The sequence below is a fragment of the Acipenser ruthenus genome, chromosome 4, assembly GCF_902713425.1.
Source record: "Acipenser ruthenus chromosome 4, fAciRut3.2 maternal haplotype, whole genome shotgun sequence".
Taxonomy (NCBI): domain Eukaryota; kingdom Metazoa; phylum Chordata; class Actinopteri; order Acipenseriformes; family Acipenseridae; genus Acipenser; species Acipenser ruthenus.
The window spans coordinates 13,176,117-13,196,192 of NC_081192.1; the positions used below are offsets into that span (position 1 = coordinate 13,176,117).

At 35.2% G+C, this 20,076-nt stretch overlaps 2 protein-coding genes across 3 annotated transcripts in view; one reads left to right on the forward strand and one right to left on the reverse strand.

Moving 5' to 3' along the window:
- The window catches only part of LOC117400716 (lethal(3)malignant brain tumor-like protein 3), a 103,996-nt gene extending 95,962 nt beyond the window's left edge, over window positions 1-8,034 (reverse strand). For both annotated transcript variants that reach the window (XM_059022022.1, XM_059022020.1), the window contains exon 1: window positions 7,930-8,034. The gene's annotated coding sequence lies outside the window, so the exon portion shown is untranslated. The remainder of the gene's footprint in view (window positions 1-7,929) is intronic.
- An 11,758-nt stretch (window positions 8,035-19,792) lies between these two features.
- LOC117400624 (rho GTPase-activating protein 28-like) overlaps window positions 19,793-20,076 on the forward strand; it is an 89,903-nt gene continuing 89,619 nt past the window's right edge. The window contains exon 1 of the mRNA XM_059022028.1: window positions 19,793-19,955. The gene's annotated coding sequence lies outside the window, so the exon portion shown is untranslated. The remainder of the gene's footprint in view (window positions 19,956-20,076) is intronic.

The following is a 20,076-nucleotide window of genomic DNA, read 5'->3' on the forward strand; positions in this document are numbered from 1 at the left end:
CGGGGCTTACTGTGGAGGCTATATCGCCATCTTGGGGCTGTAGGACTAAATTACAAGTTAAATAAACAAGTCGCGAAGAAAGCAAGGCCCTAAATATAAAACACAACATGGTGAGTCCTTATATTCAGCTATGGCTAAAAGTTTTGCATAACCCTATAGAATTCATTCATTTTGCTTCAAAAAGCCTAATGAAAACTGCTGAATAATGTTACGCTAACATATTGAATTACATATCGCTTTGTAGTTTTCCATATACTTCATGAAAAACTGACAAAAATTGAAAAATATGACATTTCGAAATTCAACATGAAATAGCGTACTACTATTATGGCTTCCAGTAGACTTTTGCGATATCATTTTGTAGTTTCTTTGATAACATGATGTTAAATAAAAGATCTAAATTATGTTCATATAGGTTTTTTTTTTTTTTAAGGTATCAATCCTAAAATTCTACGTGATGCAAAACTTTCAGCCAAAGCTGTAGAGCTCATAATTAGCAGTTTAAGTGTAATTAATGTGGACTGTTAGTCAATGATCAAGAAGGATACATTCAATAAAACTCAGTTATTACTTTGTTGTTTGCTTAATGCAATTATCCACTTAAGCTGCTTATAATATCAAGTTAACAATGCAGTTGTAATTGTCATTCAGCAAAATTATCCTAATATGCAGTGGCTCACGTGTTTATCAAATTATGAAATTATGAAAAAATAAGTATGACAAATAAATGCGTAACTGAACTGTAACTGATCAATTATATGGTATAATTACAATCACATTTAAGCAGGTGTGCTAAAGTTCAATTATACTGTAATTGCAATTAATTATGAATTACACAATTACAATTGTAACTGACCCCGGGCCTGACAAGAACACAGTTTATTATGTATTACACAAAGGATGCTTGTATTATTTTTATCAACCACAGATGATATACAGTTAATTTAAGAAAATGAGCAATGCAAGCTCTTTACACAATCTGCACATCAGGCTGTGCACATTCACTCCAATCCATTCCTAATGCAAGTCTGTGTCATTTGTTTACTGTATTATTCACATTTTGCTCACTTGTTTCATAAGTTGATGTTCAGAAAATTTAAATGAGAACTCTTTCTCTCAAGAAGTATACCGCACAATTAAACGATTAAATAAATCAATATAAATTGTTCAAATTTGTTACCGTTATACCAAACAAGAACCCTGCTGATCACTGTCACCATGACAACGGCATTCAAATAAACCTAAAATACCATTAATGCTGCAGTTCCATGAAAATGACAATGTAATCCTTTGAGATCCAGTTAGCACTACATATCTGGCCTTGTTCTGCTGTAGTACATGTGGCTTTCAGTAAGATAGCACAGCATTTCAAACATATTATTAGCTTAATTAGGCAAATTTAGTACAAATCATGCTTTACTTGATTTGAATTATTGACAAAAAAGTGATGTTAAATTAGACATACAGTATTTTCTTGCACTATGGTTCTTTTTCTAAATCTTATTTTTATTGAGGTAAAGGCTTGATTTCTTATTGAAGCAGTTCATTATAAATGATTCAGTTTTTTTTTTAACCTCAATGGGAAAAAAGTATATGTTTACAGTAAATAAAACTTCAATATATACATTACTATTAGCCTGGAATAACACTTTTTTTCTACAGATTTTTATATGTCAATTAAAAAAAAAGAATTCAGTAATTGATATACTGGTCTAAACATCTAGCACTGTATTTTCCCCTGAGTATTTAGATTTGTTAGGCATAAGTATTTATTCAAGGCAGTTAAATGTAAAAATCTTTGCAGGAACAGAAATGTTGCAGTCAGTAGGATTCATTTGCTAAAAAGGAATCCCTGCGGGTTCCACATCTTTCCATCAATAACTTAATTTGCCTCGAGACTGGAGACAGCAGATATTAACTTGTTTGGGCATCCTGGTATTACCCTTCCTTGAAAACTGTCCAAAGCACTGAAGTCACCAATTTTTGATGTGTCGGCATACAGGGCTTTAAGACAGTGTCATTCCTGATCTTATGCAGCATTCTAATAAAGGTTATACCAAAGACTGTTTAGCTTAAAGTCGGAACAAAGCTTGTTTTTTCCCCTGGTGTTTCAAATGTTAGCTTCTTTTCACAAGCAGGTCACTGATTTATTGATCATAGTTCGGCTTTGTTCACGTTTAGGGGCTCAATGCTGCCCCACTGCTGTTTTATTTTTGTAACAGATACAAATACAATCTCCTAATCTCTCAGAGCACAAAAAAGGCATGATGCACCTGAAGCCATAGTACAAAGTCACGAAACTCCCTCAAGCCAGTATTACAGTATATACATCATTATTCAAAGTATCTAGCTATTGTCCATACAGAAAACCAAATGCGATACAAGATACAGCCTTATCCCTGTTCACAGTACCACGACCCTGTTATTAAGTTTTTCATTTGGGTTGATACAGCTATGTAACCATATTGGAAGATGCTGATAATCCTGGCAGCTGTATACCATATTTAGATAACAGCTTCCACACGAATGGTCTGTTAAACACTAATTGAAATGCAGAGCCACAGAGTCCCTACAACACATTATCAGCTCTAAGCCAACATATCTATTTTTTAAAGCCTTACAGATGTCCTCTTTGAGACTAGGTGCCAAGGGTTACCAGTGACTTTAATATAACAAAATATTTTATTTAAAAATTAGGGCTCCAAGTTTGGTTCGATGAAGTAAGCGAACACCCTCGAATTTCCTGCATTGAAGTCTTTTTTAACTTAGTCCCTGTGGTCAGACTTTTGGTTTGCATTTGTTTGTTTTTTTTATCAATCCTTTCTTTTGTAATGATGCACAGTACTACAGTAGACAGCCTGCTACAATATAATAAAGCAATAATTCATTGTTGTGGCTGTGGCTGTGCCACTCAGGGATTACTGCCTAAAAATAACTCGAAGCATATATTATTGTGTGATAATATATCCTGTCCCATACATTATTGTATTTTTATTAGAAATATAGGGTACAACTACTCATATTACAAAACATTACGTAGAATCAATAGTTTGCATTTATGATTACTTTGGCAAACTTTCTCTGGTTCGAAGTTCGTAGTTCACAAAGCCCTATTAAAAAGACATGTGCTAATCTCAGAAAAGTTTTAAAACATTATCTCAAAAGAAAACGTAACAAACTGACGCAGTACCACAAATTCAGTCAGTTTCACTAAACAGCCAGTTGTCAGTTTTTAAGATAGTCCACTGTGTAATTTGCTTACTATTATTGTATTATGCAAAAAAGAACTGTTATAAATGTGCACAATGAAAAAGATACACCGTTCATGAACATTTAGAAACTCTATCTGAAGATTAGAATTACCAAACATGTTCTTAAATCTAATTTTTAAACTTTTACTCCAGATAATGTCACTTCTTTTGTTATCCATGGGCTATAACACACAAGACATGCTCAGTATATTAAAGCTTTGATAGATAACTTAAAAAGCAAATTCTACCTTTAACCCCTTTGCACCTGCCATTGGCTATGCTTGGTTCCTCGAGTGGTCTTTGGGTAGCTGCCATGGTCTATGTTCGATTCTACACTATGTCAATCCATCAAGAAACCGCAAAGCAAAAAACTTGTCTCTGTTTACTTACATAACTTGATTGAAAAGTTGCTTACTTTAAAGATGCCATCTGATTTGCTGATCAGAGCAAGCAGCTGTCAATCTCACACACACTCACAGACTTTTTTTATATTCAAAACACAAACAGAAATTAAACAGAATTGTAAAAATGCAAATCGATAATCAATTTCTTCGTATTTATTTTCATTAAAATCTCATAGAAATCTCAAAATTGCTATCTCTTCGGCCATGGAGGCCGAAACAAATGTAATAAATCTAGCTTCATTTATTTTCAAGAATATGGTATAAAAAGTTAAACATATTATGGTTCTTGCAGACATCAGTGTGTATTATAATGCAAAGAGCAGTTTTGTTCAGGTTGATTGATATGAGTGACATTCTGCATGACATTCTCACTAGCCATCTGGGAGACTGAAGAAGTTAAACTAGTGTTAGGAGAGATGGAGGAATACAACTTCAAGGTGCAGACTGCGATTATTGTATTAGGAAAACAGTGATTTCAAACGTCAACTTTATTTACCAAAGTGTATAAATAAGCAGTTGTATTATTTATTGTAATTTTGAAAATAATACATTCAAACTGCAATTTATAACCTTAAATAACAAAATAAATGACAAATGTACTCAGCAAATCTGCAGCTTCAAAGACAATGTATAGGAAGTAGTTTGCACTGGCACATATTGTTTTTTTATTTTCTTTTTATAAAATAAGCACAGAGCTATTTTACAACTGCAATACCCCACTCCAGGGAGTGCGGTAAGACATATCCTACTGCACTTCTGGGTGGTTTACACTGGGTAGACGTCAATGTCACTTTGTGTTACCCAATCAGGACACAGAAAACATTGTAGATTTAACACAAAGGCTCATTTCTAGGCCAACTACTTTACTGTATGTTACTGACAGAATACTCTTCACACTGATAACCATATACCATTCTATACTTTGTTAAATGCTCAAATCCCCACAAGACTTTCAATAGAATTATAACAGTCCCACATCTTTACGCAGAGGCCTTTTTGTAGGTTGGGATGGCCTATTTTAGAATTTTGTTAATATGTATTTTATTTTTTAATTGTTTTTCCCCATTTGTTTTTGGATTTTTTGATATTTTATTGTACATTATATTATATCATTGTATAGTATATTTATTTGTAATGTGCTTTGGGATGCCTTGGCATGAAAGGGGCTATACAAAATAAATTTGATTGATTGATTGATTGATTGTCAGCAGAATATACTGAAATCTAGAACTAGCGGGCACCAGTAGATGGCCACATATTAAGTGTTTATGTTAAATCTGACCAACCCACTAGGAAACTTGAGATCCAACTGCTTCAATAAGGTTTTGGACTATGTTTCTATCTGACTTTTTACCAAGTTTCAGTTTTTTGTTTCAATGGCATAGAAAGGGTGTTTCAAACAGCAAGTAAAAAAGGACTGTGCAATCGTAGTCCTTCGTCTTGTCACAGATTGGGCTGAAGACTTCAGATGAAACTGGCAGCAACATTAATTTGACATTGGAAAATGACCTACTAAAGAGCAACTTGTACATGCCTGGTATCATGGCGCAGATGGATTGGAAAACATAGAATTAATTGCATACCTGAACCTGTAAATTTACATGCTGGTCTGCTGATACCTACAGTCCAATAGCCTTAGAATTGCTGCTAAGTTCAATGATTACTTTCGTTCAATATTTGCTGGAGGGTATTATATAAATTAAGTGGGAGCGTGTAACCAGTACTGTGTTGAATTGATCCACTATAGGCCAAAAACTGACCTACAGAAAACAGAAGTATTAAAACATATCTCAGAATTGTATATGCAATTCAAATACTTTAGGTTGTGATAGTTGTAACAAGACTCAGGGGAAACTTGGATTAATACATATGTACAAATCTATTTTTGGTCGGCCTGCAACATGTATAGCTTAAGGTGTTACAGAACACCCTGCAGTGTTTACAATAAATGCATTACGTTATCTCTGCTGTATCCTGTGTTGCCTGTATTGCAGCTTTATATTTTAAACTCTTTTGACATTTTTAATCATACGTAATGGGTCATAAATCAACCTGGGAATACATTTCTCATGATTTGAGAAAAAAAATCTAAATGTTGCAATCAGTTCATGTTCAGTACAATAACATTAGAAGACAGTGTAACCATGTAATCAAGTATTGTGAAAAATGTCAAGCCCAAAAATCTAAAAATGTAACTTTTAATGCATTAAAAAGTAGGTATTTCCAATTCCAATACTGATTACCACCATTACCTATACATCATTCAAAAGATTAAAAAAAAACAAACTCCTGGCTCCAAATTCTGAACCCTCTGGATCAACATAATCACATTAACGGGTTGGAAAAGTAATTTGTTTCATCAAAAAGAGCAAATCCTGTTAATTGAGAATCACTTTAGTAGCTGTGTGAAAACTCCACCTATCAACAAGAGTCAACACATGTCAGAACCACAATAAGAAAGCCTTTGTACAACAGTTACACTAGGCTTAGCTATATGGATTGTAGGCATTAGAAAGATCACCACTGAGATCATGACAGAAAATGTACAGGACAATGCCAAGTTATTTCAGGACAAACAGTAAAGAGTACAATACATTACATAAAACAGCTATAGAAAAGATAATGAATGAATACATGTAGAAATTATGGGAGTTTCTTTGACTATACAAAACTATACATTTTGTTCCTGCAACTTTTTTCTGGTATTCAGCTTCAAAACATATAATTTGTAATTTTCACTATTTCTTTTTAGTTTTGTCTCAATATAAAAATAGATTTAAAAAAAATAAGTTATGCATTTACAGATGGCACACATCTTTGGATAACACATCATGGATAAATGTCATCCAGAGTTTACTCAATATACCTAACATTTTTCAAGTTCCCTTAAAGTTTCATTTCAGTTATCAACTGCACATACAGTATAGATGAGCTGGTAAAACCTGCTGTTTAAATCTTGGGAGTGTTTTTTTTTTGCTACACCCAAAATACACCTTCACTTCCGTGGGCCTACACTTTTTTTTTTTTTTTTTAAACATATTATATTATTTTCAAGAGTTACCTCTAGATTTAAGCTTCATAAAATGTGTTTTTTATTATTATTTATGTATTTATTTATGCATCTTTTTTTTTTTTTTTTGCGGTTGGGGGATTTACATATTGATACTTTTCGTAAAGTTCCTAAGTTCCCATCCTCAGTGACATTGTTAAATATGTAATTAAGAAATGTTTATAAAAACGAGGTAATTCTTCCAGGTTAACACCAACCAATTTAAGGAAATGCGTTACTAAGAAATAATATTTATTAATAACAATGCACAAAACACCACTGGTTTATCAAATGACATGATGCAGTATTACATCTCATTCAGTTAAAAGTCGTTCCAACGTTTCTACCACCTTAAGGCTAAAATATTATACATTGAGCTTTCAAAAAAACGTTTATATTTACTAAAGCAATGTAAACAATAAACAAATCACTTATTTCTTGAAACCTATTTTGTATTTTTGAGATTCTTAAAAAAAAAATCAGAGGGCAAAACAAAACAAATAAATGTTGCTGTGTGTAAAAGTGCTTAAACATTTTTTTTGTTCATCTCCTGTCAGAAGCATTTTTTAGAAAGAAAATCATGTATACAGTCAAGATGGCGGATGTATTTAAAACCAAAGTACAAGAAACAAATTATAATAAAACTGGAAGAGGAAAGTGACACAACGCGACTACCGAAACGACATACCACAAAATACCCAACCCCCCCATCTAGGGTCAAGTCACATTACAGGATCATTCCTTGTACAACAGTATGTTTGGGTAATGTGCCGTCAGAAAACAAAATAAATGTAATTTTAAAAAGAGTTTCAGGAAGAGTTGTACTGTATCAAAAATGTTGCATAATGACAAAATTGAAAGGAAACATTTCCGAGAAAAATAATAGTTTCACTTTAGGCTTCACTGTCCATTTAAACATTAAAGGGCTTCAAAACATACACTTTTAAAACAGTATCGACTTTGCATAAAAATATATATATATGCTGAGTAGTACAAGAGGGCAAAATACATCTGTATATTATTATTTTAGGCAAACAAGAAAACATAAGAGATTATTTCAAAACCGATTTGAGCGCAGTTGGAAAGAGCTATGAAACCTCATGTAAACTATGCATTTTAACCAGTCCCCGGTAACTGTTTTCTCGAGTGTTTTTACTAACTTTCTCCCCCCTTATTAATAAGCACAACCATTCCCACTGTTTATGTTATGTTATTAATGTCTTACCCACAAGCAGCCAGCTAGCCCCTCAATCTTCTGACAGCAGGACCGAACAGGGATATCATACATGCGCATGCTCTGACGCAGCCCTCTACTGGAAGCAGAGGTGAACACAACTTCTAACTGAACAGGTGTGAGCAAAGAATAATATTGAAAGTGGGAACGTGATATACGCAAAAGAAGCCCTAAAGCAAATTAATTAATAAAATAACATTTATTTTAGCTCTCTAAAATAACACAATTCAGTTTTAATGACGTGTACCCAAGGACAACACACAGTAAACAAGTCAAAACATGAATGTCTAAAACATTAACATATCGAAGGAAAAATCAGCAGCTCTGGCTTTGAAATATAATTTAAAATCTCAATGTTGATGGCGTCCGATGAATACCTTCGTAAATATCCTGGCCATTGGTACATCCTATTTTAGTGATTGATTCTTCCTTTTAAAGATGTTGTTACAAGATATCACATTATTTTTACATACAATTATCCATTTATACAGTTGGGTTTTTTATTGGAGCAATCTAGATAAAGTACCTTGCTCAGATACAGCAGCAGTGTTCCCCACCTGGGACTGAACCCAAAACCCTCCGTTCAAGAGTCCAGAGCCCTAACCACTACTCCACACTATATATATATATATATATATATATATATATATATATATATTAGCTCAAAGAGCCAGCTGCCCAACGTTTTGATATGTTGCACATATCTTTCTCAAGGGAGCCTGTGTTTGAATCCAAACATTGGAGGTATTTATAGGTTTTTGACAGCATGACAACTACTTGTTATTGTTTACATTCAAATTCATGATTTATTCTTACATGATGTATATATATATTTTCCTATTCAAATTTATTTCTTACGGTTTCCAAGTTTTGGTACAGAGAGGATCCCTCATTTTTACCTCCATTTCTATTTTTCTGAAAAAAAGTTTTGTTCAGGTGTTTAGTCTCTTTAGTTTAATAATGTTTGTAAATATTATTATTATTATTATTTATTTCTTAGCAGACGTCCCTATCCAGGGCGACTTACAGTCGTAAATAAAAATACATTTCAAGAATCACAGTACAAGTAATAATACAATTAAGAGCAAGATAAAAATACAATGAGTTTGGTTCTAGCAAGTACAAGTATATGACAAAATACGATTCAATAACGGAGCAGATAACAGTGTCAGTGATAGTTACAACATATATGTTGTAGGTGGGGGCACATTTTGATTGGGAAAGTACTGGTATTTATATGCTTAATATGCAGGGAGCTCCCATTTGCTCTTTTTACCACACTATCTGATTAAATCTTTGTGGGGATGCCCATTGGACTCCACTGGCAAAGGTCAGCAAATCAACAGCAAATATTTATCAAAGATCTTGTCATTAGATCACCTGTAACTATTTATAACTGCATCTTTCCTCCTCCACCGATAGTGGTAGCGCAGTCATTCAGTTTGTTTCCAGGTGGACTTTAAAAAATGAAGTAAATGTGAAACCTGGTAATATGCTAAAACACTGACAAATGTAGCCTACAAAGAACTATATTTACCACTGACAAACTTTTACTATTATTTTATGTGTTTTATTTAAAAAAAAAAACAGAATATTCTCCATAGGGTTTCATAATAATGAATACAGATTGTACAACTATATTGGCTCTATCCAATTGATTTAAAGTGAGGTGTACCTAAATACCTACACTGTTTAAATATTAAATTCAGCACAAACACGTAATTTTACTTATGGGTCATTCCACGCCAACTCAACCAAAAAAAGGGGCATTTTGTTGCCCGACCATCTCAGATTTTGCTAGAAAAATTCACCTGGGGGTTTTTGGGCCCGCTGAGTTCAGAAATGCTAATCTTTTTTTTTTTTTTTTTTTTATTCCTCTTCGAGCTGTGACCCGGCAAAGGTCAACCTAAAGTGAAAAAGTGACCCTGACCAGAAAAATCACCCTGGGCTCAACTTAGACGTTACCATCATGTGTAACACCTCGTTCGACTCGTAATGAATAGGGCTTGAGAGAAAAAAATACCAGGAGCACCTAACTCAGATGAGGGGTAAGTGACAAGTTTTATTCAAATTTCTGACCAACCCTTTACCCTGTAGGGAATGTGGGTCCTAAAATGTTAGTATTGCTGTAAGAAGCTTAGGGACCACTCTTCCAAATTTTGTGAAACACTTTTGGTTTCAAGTCCCCCCACTGGTCATTAACCCCCTCTGAAATTTGAATTTTTGGTATTTCTCATCTCTCCCTACACCCCCACTCGACCTCTCCGCTCCTCCTGCACTAGAAGACTGGCTGTACCTCCTCTACGCTCCCCTGCCTCCAGAGCCTGCTCTTTCTCCACCCTCGCCCCGCAATGGTGGAATGACCTTCCTACAGATGTCAGGACTGCCCAGTCCCTGACCACCTTCCGGCGCCTCCTCTTCAGACAGCACCTGTAGAACTCCTTTTTTCCCTCTGGACATTTTACCACTCTTCCTTAATGGTCTTTACTTGCTCTTATCTGCTCCCTATTTTACTGCATTTAATCCTGTGATTTAGAGTACTGTAATCTGTCACAAGTGTCATTTAATCTGTAGTATTTTGTATTTAATTATATCCTGATGTAACTATCACTGACACTGTTATCTGCTCTGTTATGTCTTATACTTGTACTTGCTAGAACCATATTAATACCTGTACTGTGATTCTTGAAATGTGTTTTTGTTTACGACTGTAAGTCGCCCTGGATAAGGGCATCTGCTAATAATAATAATAATAATAATAATAATAATAATAATAATAATAATAATAATAATATTTCTACCAAATTTAGGTTGAAATAACTCACCAAAGATATTTTTGGACAGATTTTGATGAGCTCTACAAGAATCAACATTTTGGTATCTGCGGATTTTGTATTTTTGTTAGCTTTTTGGTTGCATTTTTCATGTATTCGAGCATTGCTTATGGCCACTTTGGTGAGGCTAAAGTACCACATAGTCCTAAATGAACTGGTGTTATTCTTCATTTTTGCATTGTCTGGGGTTAGATCTAGAGTAAAATGTGACAGGGTGTGCTTCCAGTGGCATTAGCTTGGAGCGTAGGGGTTATACACTTACATGTGGAACTTAGATTTCTTTGTTACAGTGAAACATTTTAAACTATCAAAACCTCAATTAGTTGCGTTTTAAAAACTACAAACCAATAGATAATCAGCCACCTGTGTGCTCGACTTTGCAGAACATTATAGTTTTCTGATTTAAGAGACTGCCCAAGTATTTCATTGTGGCAATTCTCAGGCAACACTCCATCTGTTTGTGTTATACTTCCCTCAGGACTGTGAACTTAAGCACACGAGTCAGTCCACGTCAACAATGTAGGCATTTCAGAAGGAGGTACTTCCTTTGATCAAGAGGGAGGTCCCTGACTTGAAACATATACACTACTTCAGAGATAGAGCTGCTAGGCAGTACAAGAATCGCAAAAACTTCGCTAATCTTACCTTTCATCAGCAAGTCTGTGTGATGGTGTGGGGGTACTATTAAGGCAAGAGCAGCATGATGGTAGCTTCAAAGGGCCAGACCAAATCAAACCCCGATCACTCTTGCAAAAGAGTGTTTATGTGATAATATCGCTAGTTTCCATATCGCATTTTCTTTATCCCGAGAACCAAACTAGCCATTTCCAATCCGCGAAAGGGGCGGAGAGAAGTTTCGCAGGAGTAGGAGGGACCGCCGAAAGTAACATGAAAACAGCTGTTGACCAATCCCCAGCCGGTATGTGTGACATTTTGAAGGGGCGGAAACAAGGCGGTAACATGCGAAAAGAGAGGCGAAGACAGCCAAGGCAGAAATCTGTGTTGTACTACTGTTTCATTTGAATATCAGTGAATGAATGCTATTACATACAACTACTACTAGTAGTAATAATAATAAAAATATGTTTATTATTATTATTAATAATAATAATAATAATAATAATAATAATAATAATAATAATAATAATAATAATAATAATCTGCTTTTATTTGTATTGTGTAAAATATTGAAAAATATGGACGAGAGTTTTAAGGAAAACACACACACACAGGCACACGCACACACTTGGCAATTACCTTGTTTCCATGACGTCTGCAGCATAGTGCTGCATTGTGCTACATTGTTTTCATGATTTTTGTAAAAATTCATACCATGCCCTGGCTTGTGTCAGCACCATGCAATGCCAGCATCCACATACCCTACTGGCACGGTGCTACCCAGAGCCCTGTTGTGCACAAGGCTGTATGGTAAGAACATAAGAACATAAGAACATAAGAAAGTTTACAAACGAGAGGAGGCCATTCAGCCCATCTTGCTCGTTTGGTTGTTAGTAGCATATTGATCCCAGAATCTCATCAAGCAGCTTCTTGAAAGGATCCCAGAGTGTCATCTTCAACAACATTATTGGGGAGTAGGCTATAACTGCACAAGAACGAAGATTAAAAAAAATAAAAAAAATAAAAAAATGTCGGTTAACAACGAAACCCAGTGCGAGTATTATAAAATTAAAATGCTGATAAAAAATAAATTAAAAAAAAACTTGGAGTGAATAGAACATCCAAAAACCAACGTTACACTGTCGCCAGGATCAGTACCGGTACATATTATATACAGTAAGAAGTGGAATGAAATGCTATCCGTACCGTGAAAAAAAAAATATATATATATATATATATATATATATATATATATATATATATACAGTACTGTGCAAAAGTTTTAGGCAGGTGTGAAAAAATGCTGTAAAGTAAGAATGCTTTCAAAAATAGACATGTTTATAGTTTATATTTATCAATTAACAAAATGCAAAGTGAGTGAACAGAAGAAAAATCTACATCAAATCAATATTTGGTGTGACCACCCTTTGCCTTCAAAACAGCATCAATTCTTCTAGGTACACTTGCACACAGTTTTTGAAGGAACTCGGCAGGTAGGTTGGCCCAAACATCTTGGAGAACTAACCACAGTTCTTCTGTGGATTTAGGCAGCCTCAGTTGCTTCTCTCTCTTCATGTAATCCCAGACAGACTCGATGATGTAGAGATCAGGGCTCTGTGGGGGCCATACCATCACTTCCAGGACTCCTTGTTCTTCTTTACGCTGAAGATAGTTCTTAATGACTTTCGCTGTATGTTTGGGGTCGTTGTCATGCTGCAGAATAAATTTGGGGCCAATCAGATGCCTCCCTGATGGTATTGCATGATGGATAAGTATCTGCCTGTACTTCTCAGCATTGAGGAAACCATTAATTCTGACCAAATCCCCAACTCCATTTGCATAAATGCAGCTCCAAACTTGCAAGGAACCTCCACCATGCTTCACTGTTGCCTGCAGACACTCATTCGTGTACCGCTCTCCAGCCCTTCGGCGAACAAACTGCCTTCTGCTACAGCCAAATATTTCAAATTTTGACTCATCAGTCCAGAGCACCTGCTGCCATTTTTCTGCACCCCAGTTCCTGTGTTTTCGTGCATAGTTGAGTTGCTTGGCCTTGTTTCCACGTCGGAGGTATGGCTTTTTGGCTGCAAGTCTTCCATGAAGGCCACTTCTGACCAGACTTCTCCGGACAGTAGATGGGTGTACCAGGGTCCCACTGTTTTCTGCCAATTCTGAGCTGATGGCACTGCTGGACATCTTCCGATTGTGAAGGGAAGTAAGCATGATGTGTCTTTCATCTGCTGCAGTAAGTTTCCTTGGCCGACCACTGCGTCTACGGTCCTCAACGTTGCCCGTTTCTTTGTGCTTCTTCAAAAGAGCTTGGACAGCACATCTGGAAACCCCTGTCCGCCTTGAAATTTCTGCCTGGGAGAGACCTTGCTGATGCAGTATAAATACCTTGTGTCTTGTTGCTGTGCTCAGTCTTGCCATGGCGTATGACTTTTGACAGTAAACTGTCTTCAGCAACCTCACCTTGTTAGCTGAGTTTGGCTGTTCCTCACCCAGTTTTATTCCTCCTACACAGCTGTTTCTGTTTCAGTTAATGATTGTGTTTCAACCTACATATTGAATTGATGATCATTAGCACCTGTTTGGTATAATTGTTTAATCATACACCTGACTATATGCCTACAAAATCCCTGACTTTGTGCAAGTGTACCTAGAAGAATTGATGCTGTTTTGAAGGCAAAGGGTGGTCATACCAAATATGGATTTGACTTAGATTTTTCTTCTGTTCACTCACTTTGCATTTAGTTAATTGATAAATATAATCTATTAACATGTCTATTTTTGAAAGCATTCTTACTTTACAGCATTTTTTCACACCTGCCTAAAACTTTTGCACAGTACTGTATATATATATATATATATATATATATATATATATATATATTTTTTTTTTTCACGTAGTTGTATTATTATTATTATTATTATTATTATTATTATTATTATTATTATTATTATTATTATTATTATTATTTCTTCTGTTGAAAACCCAAAGCAAAATTTAAAAACTTTGAGGGGACTGCTTGGCATGCTGACACGGTATAGCCAAAATAATATTTGTGCTCCCTTGTACTGGAACGGTGGGCTTGTTCTTACGTGCCGAGAATTTGGGCTTCATGTAATGTTTCTGTGTAGGCCGACATGTTGAAGTACTTTAGGAGAGTAACCAAATGTTAAAAACTAAAAGTTAATATCTTTAAAGTGGTTAAAACATTCATACATTCTTTATTAGTATTCTAGTTTGTTTACATTTGCTAGCCTTGAGTTTGATCGAAGTTCAATATAATGTAGCACTGTGCCTTTAAGAAATGAATAATTTGAACAGAGGTAGGTGATGTCACAGATGACGTACGAGTATGTCCATGGACTTAAAAATAAAAATGTGCCGTAGTTGTAGCTTACTACAAAGATAAGAAATAAAAGAAAATATATCTAAAAAGCTTTACCATCACTGAAAGACACACTGCTCCACGCAAACCTCTCTGCGAGTAGAAAAGAGTTTATTGTTTGTACATAGGCTATTAAAGAAATAATACGTATTGCTTTATTAAACATTTAACTCAAACTGTGGCAAAAAAAAAGTAGTATTCTAAAGAAAGGCATGTACTGGTTCATTTTTGCAAACATCAGGATGTTTAGAGTTTTTTTTTTACTATTTGCTTAATACGCGATAGCTTTCGACAACTTCGAAGTTGACTATAAAATCCGGTCCTGCGAAAGTCTAGCGATGTGATTTATAGCTGGAATTGAGTAGATTTGGTCGGGCGATAGCAAACCACTCCCCCTTCTCAACCCAGCTGTAGGCAACAAGAGATAGCTGCTTTCTGAAGTGCGAAAAGGGATTGTTTTGGTTCCGCGAGATTTCGCTTGGAATTTTTCTTGTGTTTTATTACAGCAAATGCTGTTAACTTTGATTCTTGAAATGAATTTTTGTTTACGACTGTAAGTCGCCCTGGATAAGGGCGTCTGCTAAGAAATAAATAATAATAATAATAATTTGGTCCGGCCCTAAGTTGAGCCCAGGGTGATGTTTTTGGTTAGGGTCACTTTTTCACTTTAGGTTGACCTTTCCCAGGTCTCAGCTAAAGGGGAAATAAATAATAATAATGAAAAAAAGATTAGCATTTCTTAACTCAGTGGGCCCAAAAACCCCCAGTTGAATTTTTCTAGCAAAATCTGACACGGTCGGACAACAGGTCTGGTTGAGTTGGTATGGAATGACCCTTAGGTACTTTTAAATACAGAAAGTGAATAGGCATACCATTAATGAAGGTCTGTTTCTGTATCACAAAAAATAATTGTGGTATCCTGTTGGCCACACATTAAGAAACCTGCTTTTACACTTTTGTAGCATTACACGTTTGTGCAGTGGCTGAATTTCTATCACGTGTAAATGTATTTTGTACCAGTTGTAGATATCTTTATGGTTTCTGTACTGTTATTAAACCACGGCAACAGGCAGGAATCTATTACAGTAAATGTACTGTAGTAATGTAGTAAACATTTCTGACAACAAGAATATATATATATATATATATATATATATATATATATATATATATATATATATATATATATATATATATATATATAAATGTAACATTTGATGCATATGTGAAAATTAAAAAATATACACAGAGGTGTAGCAATGCTGCTAGTAATTTAATTTACTGGAATGAATATGAACCAGGGGGTGATCAGAGAAAAAACACTGCCATGGCGCTGAGGAGCAGCCCGCCAGGCTGAACAGCACGATGGGGAACTGGAGAGCAGCGTCCCGGGATACCTCTGCTGCAGGAGATAGGGGCCCTGTGAAAAGTAGTGGCGATGAGCAGCCCTCAGCGAGCTGGCCCTCGATGCTGCATCTGTTGGAACTGCGGCCGACCAGGGCACCTATGTGTCTGATGCACGTCAGGAAGCATACTGCATTATTTTGTCATAAGTGCATGTAGTTAATATCTGTGAATTGTAACGCCATGTAGTTAATGTACATGCATTTTGAAGTATTAGGTAGTGTGTCGGTGGTCTCCAGACAGTGGCTATTCCAGTACATGTATCGCAATAACATACACCCCTCACCACGGCTGTATATCCAAAATGATGATGAAAAAGTTCAGTACATACAGAATAGTATTGAATAAGAAATGACAATGAAACAAGTGCAATCACAGTTTGATAAGCAGTTTTTCAGATATGCAAAAATGGCATTCAGATGTACGGACTGCATTATATTCCCAGAATCTGATACAATAACTTATGCTAAATTACCATTGTTTCATGATAATTTTATAAGCACTTTTCTAGATATATGGAAAGATGTGAAGCGTATTTTTTAAAGGTGTTTCACCTTACAATTATTTTAATCAATGCAACCATAGTTAAGTTGCTTCAGCTATACATACAGCAATAGTGTTTATTGTGTTGTATCTTTCCAACGTTTTTGCTAAATGTTATGGCTTTTATGATTGGTTTCACAGACCCTGATTAGCACTAATCTTGGACTACTATATGTTATATATTATACTGTCTGGTTTCAGAGAAACCAATTTGCATTCATCTTGCACTACCTAATGTTACCTTAGCCTGGTATGGTAGTCCATGGTGAATGCTAAAGGGTTTATGAAACCAACCATTTTGAGCTGTTAGAGTTTTACTTGGATGAGGTCTGGATGTACTATCTATTTCCATAAATTAGTGCTTGTCATCTCTGAGTCCTCAGGGTTAAAAAATGAATATATGTTAGATATCTATGGACACCAACAAGAAACTAAGAACATTACCTAAGGGTGCACACAATTGTTAAACAATAGTAAACTACTGTATCTAAAATAATAGATCTAAAACAAAGTAATCCTAAAAATGCTGTGATGGTAAAACACAATATAATAGCATAAAGGATAATTTGGTTGTATTTTTAAAGTGTAACTGTGGCTAATTATATATATATATATATATATATATATATATATATATATATATATATATATTGTGACCATAGACGTGGGCTGGTCACGAATGGTAAATATGTGGGTCCTAGCATATTAGGGTATACAGGACCGGGGCACTGGAAAGTGCCGGATTGAGCAGGAAAAGACTACATCTCCCAAGAGACAATGCGGGAGTTGTAGTTAATAGGGCCTACAAAAATGGCAGCCACCAAAGAAACTACAAGGACCAGGGGTACAAGGGTTTAATTGAAATGTAAACCAGCACAGCTGCAGGTAGTTAAGATGTGTTAGTTTTGTAAGTGGCTGGACTGGTTTACAATAAAAGGAAATGATCTCCTTTGTTCAGGGTCGAGCTGGGGGAGGCTTATGGTGGTTGCGGTTAGACTGTGTGGAGAAAGGAGAAATTAAGGAAAAGACAAAAAGAAATCCGGTGCAACAAGTTTAAAACTGGTAAGTAGCTTAGCTACCCAGTGAATAAGATAGATAAAGGGGGGGGGGGAAGTCAGATCTCCAAACTGAGTTAGATATTGTTTAGTTTTGTTTTGTTTTGTTTTGTTTGCTGTAAATAAATATACAGGCACCGTACTGTTTTATTTCATTTCTGTGGTCCTGTGATTCTGTCTTACACCAAAGGAGACAGTGAAGACGGTCCTGCAAGTGACAGACTTACCCCGGTGTGTCACAATATATATATATATATATATATATATATATATATATATATATATATATATATATATATAATATATATATATATTCAAAACCTGGAGCTGAGTAACCCAAACATACTATCCATTGAACTACTGTGCAATGAAGGCCCGCTCAGTTAAAGCAGGAATGTTTAAAAAGATTTACCAGAATTTTTTTTGTATTTATTTTTTTTCAATTAGGCAATATGGTAATGCATAAATATAGAACAGTAGAGTGGCCTTATTGGAATTTAATTTACACACAGTATGTGGTTTATAACACCTCCACGAAGAGAACAGACTGTGTACTATTGGAAACCTGTTTAGACATGCCCTTCACCATCTGCATTGAATAAGTTGTGATACCTTTTAGCACATGTTTGTATACCTGTTCACCAACAGATGGGACTGTTTCATTGTGGTTAATGGGAAACTTCCAGGATGGAAATGCACCACTGTAAAGCTGAGGGACCACAAAGTCATTTAAGGCTTAGAACTTGGTTTCAGGCCACTGCATGGCAATTCAGGGGAGACTTGGGGTTTGAGGCACCAAAGTAGCATTGTGTTCCCTCAGCTTAACACTCATCGCTAACTCATCCAACTACAGGGGCTTACCCCGGCTTTCACAATATCATAACAATAAAAGTAAAAGCAAAAGTAAAAGGGTAATTGTCATTCACTATTCGTCTGCTTATATTTTTCTCCTATTATTAACAAAGATCAAATAACAGCTAGACACTACCACAGGAAATTAACTATGGCCTACTGGTTTTCTAATTGACAAACAACATGATTTAAATATGAATTAGTTAATACCTCTCTATTTGGAGTTGAAAACTCACTTCAGAAAGCTAGTCCATTTTACATATCTATATCACAAAAAAATGAAAAGCTTGAAAATGACACCTGAAACTACACTAGGGCTGGGACCAAATCAAAACTTTGACAAACTGCTAATCACACTTCACAAAACTGTATTTAATAGCATTTTCTTTTTATGAGTAGAAGAAATAAAATACTTACAAAAAAAAAGAAAATGCTATTAAATACAGTTTTGTTAAGTGCGATTAGCGGGTTGTCAAAGTTTTGATTTGTTCCGGGCCTAGGTTAAAGAAAGGCCTCAGTTTGCTTGCCTTACCTCCCAGTAAGTCTGTTATTGCTTAACTTCCTTGGTCATTTCACCCCAGAAGTGTCTTTGGGGTCAAAGCATCTAACTGGCTGCAAAGCGTGTCAGTCATTAGGGGAAGCAGCTGTTGGTTACTGACAGGAAATAAGGCCCTGAAGGAGTTGGGACAATTTCACTCTATAGGTGAAATGACCCAATAAGTGCAAGACAGTCAAAAAGCATGGTTTTCAAACAGAGATGTCTTTAAATGAGTGTTCATACAGATATCATGATTCAAAATTAAAATACATGTGTGCTAAAACATGTTTCTTTCAAAACTGCACATTTTAGATCTACTGTATAGTGAACAAGAAAAAATATATGGAGCTATTGTGTTAGTTACAATTTCTTTAAAAACCTAGAGGTCAGATATACAATATGCTGTTTGTAATGTAGATTTTTTAAAAAAAACTATACTATAAATCAATGTTCCAATGAAAAACTAGAATAGAAAGTAGGTTTACCAAAGGCTTTGTTCTAGAACAGCAAACATTCTTACTTAAAGGTAAACATGAAAGATTTTGTTTAAATAGTGACAAGGCCAGGAGGGGTGGCTTGCTTAAGCTGCCTTGGAAGGTCCTTCCCAGTACAAGATTTACCAGGAATTGATAAAAAGTAGAATTCATTTTTCCGGCATCAAACAAATACTTTCTTTTAATAATATACATTATTTTTCCAATTTTAAATCATATTTATTTGCCAGAGAGAGAGAGAGAAAAAAAGCTGTTTCTAACATCTGGCTGTCGCTTTCTCTAAGGTAGGACAAGTTTTATTTACTGTAATCATGTTTCTTATAAAGTGACATTGCACAAGGTCAGCACTCTTCGTGGATTCCAATGTATTTAATCTCTTTTTTGGAATATAGAAACATACACAGG